Genomic DNA, 6,552 nt, shown 5'->3' on the forward strand with positions numbered 1-6,552 from the left:
AAACCGCAGATGGGATCTGGGGCCATGAAGGGGGATTAAAACCTGCTTCCCTTGCTCAAATTTACTGCTGGCTGCAACTATGGACTATTAATCCCAGAGGCACCTAGAAGCTGGAAGAAGTGATGAGCAACTCTGCAGAGTCCTGCTGCTGAGTTTTTGGACTAAAAATCCCAGAGATCTTGGGGGCAGCATGAAGAAGAAGCAAACACACAGCCCATATTGGACATGCCAGAGAGCCATGCTCTTATGCCCCCCAGCTTCTGGCCAGAGCCACTGCAGGCATGTGGCTGCATTTCATGAATGTAAATTTACTTCTGTTTCAATTTAATCTCTGCAGTTTAAACTAACCTGCATGACTGAATCAATTCAGCCTCAGGCTTTTTGACCGTCTGTACTAAGCCCTGGAGAAATAATTCCAGCTGAGTAGCCTTATAACCCATGGTCCTCTTCACACCTAAGTAAAGCCCAACATTTTTCACCCGTGGGCCAGATGAGCAAAGCCAGTTCTGTCCACACCCCCAGTGGAGACCCAGTCCAGTCACACACAAACAGCCGGGTGGCAGCCACAGCCATTAGGGAATGGTCCAGTTAGGGCACTGCCAAGCAAGGCTGAGGCCCAATTGGGCTGGGCTCCAATTCAATCCAGCTGTGTGGAGAAAAGGACTCAGTTCCTCTGCATGGGGCCAGTCTGACTGGGAGTAATCCTAGGACCCAACCCGTCTCGCACGGGGCTTGGAAATTTGGAGACAGGGGAGCACCAGCATAGTTTTCCTGTTGCCAAATTTCCAGACCTGTAGGGAAACCCAGAGGTCAGATTTCATGGTTCTGCAGGCCAAATCTGGCCTTCAGGCCAGGAGTTGAGCACCCCCAGCAAAGTCCAAAAAAGACTGCATTTTAAGAATCAGCCTGTTCATAAGTGTGTTGCAAGAGGAGAGACTGCCATTTAGACTGACTCGCAGCAACCAGGGTGAATAATACATTTCTGATACAGGCATACAATTCTAGCAGTTCAGAAACTGAAAGCATGTAAAAGCTTGCATGGTAGCCAGGACTTTTTAAGCTTTAAATGGAGATGTCAACACAGTTGTGAGCTATGACAGACTGTTTGCACATTCTTTGGTACCTTTCTGAAAGTTTTATATCTACCTTTACAACAAAGGCAGCTGAAAAGAAAAATCAAAGATATGGAAGGTCACATTTTAGGCATTCATTCAAATAACTTCTCAGAAGGAAAAGTGAGAGAGAAACCAGAAGAAAAAGTGAGAGAGACAGCAAGAGCTCCAGATAGGAAAGGAAGGCCTGAGAATCTGCAGGAAAGGGAAATGCCAGCCATGCCCTCTGGCCAAATTTTTAAAGGTATGTAAGTGCCTCTGTTTCAGTGAGCTGAGTGGAATTTAGACTCTGGCCTTTTCCAGTTACAGACCAGTAATTTTCCAATTCGATACTACTCTATGGACCCAATTCCTCATTGCCTAGCATCTTTTTATAGTCATTTGTTCTTGTAAAATGAAAACAAAGTACTACCAAATTAAGAAGACAGGCCTCAAGCCCACTTTATATTGCTGTACCAGTCCCTACAATGAGAACCCAGTGCTGTTGGCTTATCCCTGGGCCATCCATGCCAGGATGCTCAACATGCAAGTGCAGGGTATTTTAACCATGCCTTCTTCTACTTTATTCTTTTTCTTCCCTTCTGCCATTGGCAGAAACCATCCTTACATTCATTTGAATCTGAGTAGCTTGACAAAATTATGACAATTACATTTGGACGAAGGAGTGAAATAGAGTTTATGGTTAAGCTACTGGTCTGGGGCTCATGAGACTTGGGTTAGAATTTCTGGTCTGCAGTGGACTCCTGCTGTTACACTGGGAATTGAGACACAAAGAGATATGGCTAATCTGTGAAACAGGCATAAAGAGTTGGAAACAAGGAAATATTATCTATTGTGGTTTTATTTAGCCTGCAAACCATTACTTGCCACCATGCTCCATGTACATTAAACCCTGAGCTCACTGACTTGCTGCTTTGGGTCCCCAACAAGTTCTCCAAGGCTAGGGACAGACATTATATATAAACTGATTTAAGTGATCCAAAACTGGTTTATACCTGTAACAGAACAGATGTTCAGTAAATATAATCCAGTTTGAAAATGGCTGAAACTGGTTTGAGATAAACCTGGTTCAATGTAATATCAGACTTAACTGATTTGGGTCAGACAGTTTATGCAATGTCTGTCCCAGAGCCCTTCCTGGTTTAAATTAAACCACAGTCCCCCAGCATCTCAGATGCTTTGCAGCCCTAGGCTGGGCTGTCTGCTTCAGAGTAGGGTTGCCTCCACCCCTCTGCTCACTAGCTGAAGCTCCAGCAGAGACTGTAGGCACTGCAGGGTCTGCCTGTCTTCCCCCTGCCCCCCCCCACTCACCACTCCCTGCCCAAGCAGTGATTCCCCACTCCCCTCTCCCACAGCACAGGCCATAGCCAGCATGTGGAATGATGAGAGGTGTCTGTGTATGGCAGACAGGACAAAGGCAGATGGGACAGTGTCCACCTATGGCTTTTTGGAGATAATCAACAGGTCAGCTGGTAATGTCCCTCCATTCCTTCCTTGGAAAAAGCTGTTTAAGAAGAGCTTGAACTAATGTGAGAGGTTTTTGTTTTCTTGATGGGCTGATACATACTGTGTTATCAACTCCTTGTTGGTTCCCTTGCTGGTCAGGAGCAGCAAGGCGGGGAGAGGAACCCCTCCCTAATCAGAGGTCCTGCTGGGGCCTGGCCACACCCTCTCCCCAGCTCAGCACTATGGTAGGGAAGGGTGGGCTTGTAGTCTGAGTCACTGCAGGTATGTGCCCGCATTTTCTCACTCCAGAGGGAATGTCTCTACACTTGCAAACTGGTTCAGTCTACCCAGGTTTGACTAACCTCCAAAAATTGAATCAATTCAGGCTCAGGCTTTTTGAATGCCTGTCCCTATCCCAAAATAATTTTGCAGTAAATGCTAACCTCATTTTCCCTTTTTTCCTCTCTACCACACTGCAGAAAGGAATATATAGATCTAGATTTCACATGTTTTTTCTTCATGTATTTAGTATTTCCCAGTCATCTGAGACTTGCAAATTTCAACTCATTGACAATTAATAGAAAGGATGTCAGTGATATTTGGTCCTGCCCTATTACCTACTTATCTGTGGGAGAGAATTTTTCCCTGTTTTATGCTGCCACAATGAGACAGCCAGAGACACATGAGCTGGGGCCTTGCTCAGAAAAGAGAGTATTTGCAGCTGGTGTGAGGCATTCTCAATAAAGACCTCTTTCAGCTGTTGAATTCACTTCCAACCTCATCCAAAATAGACATAGCCATTTGACTTTCAAGAGCACACTGCAAGGCCCAGTTGATGTCCCAAGTTATGAGAGACTGGAACAACTTTGGAGGCAAGTCAAAGATAATAACTGTGTATTCAGTTGTTGGGTGATTGTTGCATATTACATACAGGGTGGTAGAGATCATGAGAATAATCACTGGAGCAGCCTATTCATATGGACTATTTTTAAAATGTGTGAAGGAACATCTAAAGCAAAGGACATACGTTAATTGTATGGAAATGGATATGAATCTAGACCAATATATACCTTTCAAATTTGTCTTCTTGCCACTGTGGAATATGCAATTTAGACACTATAAGGTTTTTTTTCTTTTTTATAACTAGTAGGCTAAGATCGTTACAAGCACTCAAGACATCCCTCTAGACATATATTTTGGCAAGTGGCACAGGGAGGTTCATTCCATTAAGAAATACTTGATTGTATTATTTATCTTTTCAGGAATTGATCAGGTAGACACCCTGAAGACAGAAAAGCTCCATTTTGCAAGGGTTTCTGCAAACCTACAGGTACAAGCAGTATATTTTACAAATGTAGGAAAATATATATGAACACTTTTAATTTTTATCATTAATGATTGAAAATTGTTTTCAAGAGAAAGTACTATTGTGGCATTATGTTTCATAATCCTATTGTTAAAGAATTAAAATTGTGCTTTTTTTTCTTCAAAGGAAATTCCAATAAGACAATCTTTTTCTTAGCAAATCACTATTTGGCACCACATTTCTTTCAATGTTTTGTTCAGACATTCTCTCTTCAAAAAAACAAATAACAGTATGCCTAAATGCATCTAACTTTTCAAACCATTCTTCCTAGTCTGTAGCCAACTTTGAAACATTTGTGCAATCAAGCAGATCTGTTTGCCACTGAATTTGTTTAAAAAGACAAAGGGGAACATGCCAATATAAGATGTTCTAAGAAGTGTCACTGGGAAACAGAAAAGATACTTATCTGTTGTAGTAGTAAGCTATGCTAGTGTGTGGGAACACCGTGGGTAGAAAAACTGGGACAAAACAAAACAAAATGTTGCAGCAAAAATGGTTTCCAGCTGTGCACAGCAGGAAGTAACTTAATGCACTGGATCCACAATGTAGATGAAGAGCTTTATACAACTGGAAAATAAGTCCAATTTGAAGAAATCACTGTCCAGACGCAGCAAAACTTGCAGACTGGAAAAAATGACACTAAGCCCATTTGTCCAGCAGCAAACAAAATCAGGGAGCACACACTGTATTCTCAGTTCTTGTTTTTTACTCTCTTTAAGTAATATCTTCAGCTTCAATTTAAAAAGACATAAAAAAAAGAAACTCCAAATATAAGATATTAATAGGCAATCTCATTTGGTGATAGCAATCCTTACAATTACTAAAAGCACTTGGAAAAAAATATTGATTGTGTGGTAATGCTACCTTGATTTCCATGGCTCCTGACTTCCAGGCTAGGGACAGAAATTACATGCAAACCAGTATTCGTGCTTGGAAACCGTAGATTCATAGATGCTAGGTTTGGAAGGGACCTCAACAGATCATTGAGTCCGAACCCCGGCCTAGGCAGGAAAGAGAGTGCTGGGGTCACATGACCCCAGCCAAATGCCTATCCAGCCTTCTGTTAAAGACCTGCAAGGTAGGGGACAGCACCATGTCCCTTGGAAGCCCATTCCAAATTTTGGCCACACTTACCATGAAGTAATTCAAATCTGTAACACAACAGAAGTTCAGCACACATGAACTGCTTTCAAAATGGCTGAAACTGGTTTAAGATAAACACGGATGGATGTAGTATCAGACTTAGCTGATTTAGGTTAAATGGGTTTATTGAGCTGCTTTCCCAGATCTCCAGATTCAAGTTAACTCTCAATCCCCCTGCATGCCAGGACCTCCCCTGCAAAACCTGCCTTGCAGGGTGGGCAAGCTAACTTTGGCCTAAACTGTCTGCTCCAGCCAAGCAGGGAAGCATGCTCTAGCTCCCCTTGGCTTCTGGCTTAGGCCACTGCAGGCATGTGGTTGCATTTCAAAAGTGACTATCTGTTCACTTGCTTTTTGATTCAATCTATGCAGTTTAGACTAACCTGCAAAGATTTAAATCAATTCAGCCTCAGGCTTTTTGACTGTCTGTACTTAGCCCTAAGGACCTTGCGAACTTTACCCAACTTAATCACATAACACTTCAGTTACCCCAATTTTTCATATTAGGAACCAAGTCAAAGAGATACTGGATCACTGCTATTAGATTGGATAGGAAACCTGCCATGTAGCCAGAACTCTAGATATCCTCTCACACATCCATGACAGCAAATGAGTGTGCAAGACAAAAAACACAAATGTAGATGCTGGATAAGAACCTGACTTTAATGAAGTCAAGAGCAGAAATCTCATTCAGTTAAACACATTCAATTAAGCAGGATTTAATCTAATAAACATTTTATAAAATAAAGAATAGTAGTCACCTGTTCTATTCTAAGCAGGGAGCAACAAAAGCAAATATATGACCAGAACCACATGTTAAAGGTTAAAGGATGCCTTAGAGGTTCTTCCCAAATTACAAACCACTGAAATGTTGGAAGAATATTCCAAACATCAGATGTATAGCTTAGACAGGCCAGTAGACCTGTGACCCTTATTAGACCTACTACCTGGTTGGTTACAAGTCAAAGTCTGATCTATGTAGAAGGAAACTCTGAAGAAATTCCCCATATTCTCTTGGTCTTGTTCTTACCAGATTAGCTTAACAGCTTCCTCATGCTCTGCAATATGCTTGGAAAGACTCCAACCTTTGGACATTTGTTACATCTGAGTTTCTAGAAGTCCCTTAAATTCTGGATTACTTCATGGTCCTGCCCCCTCCCCCCCACCATGGCCTGCATGACTCTTATTCAACAGAATAAAATAACTGAAATGATGCAATGAATAAGAAAAAAATCCATGTAAGTGCTCTTTATAAAAGGGATAAAAGGCCACAAACAGAGCTGGAGCCTATAGCTCCAGTGCTATTCTGGAAACACACACATTTTCCCTTTAGAGCCATTTCATTTTCCACATGAACACCACATTTTGCTTTGTCAAGAGCTACTCCTCACTTCTGTCTTGACAAAGCTATTGTTTATGCATGGCAAAGCATTGTTATGTGCCTGTCCTCTCACATGTGGAGAGATATCAGACACCAAGGTTTTATAC

The sequence above is a fragment of the Gavialis gangeticus genome, unplaced genomic scaffold, assembly GCF_001723915.1.
Source record: "Gavialis gangeticus isolate Ggan-Ray unplaced genomic scaffold, GavGan_comp1, whole genome shotgun sequence".
NCBI lineage: Eukaryota > Metazoa > Chordata > Crocodylia > Gavialidae > Gavialis > Gavialis gangeticus.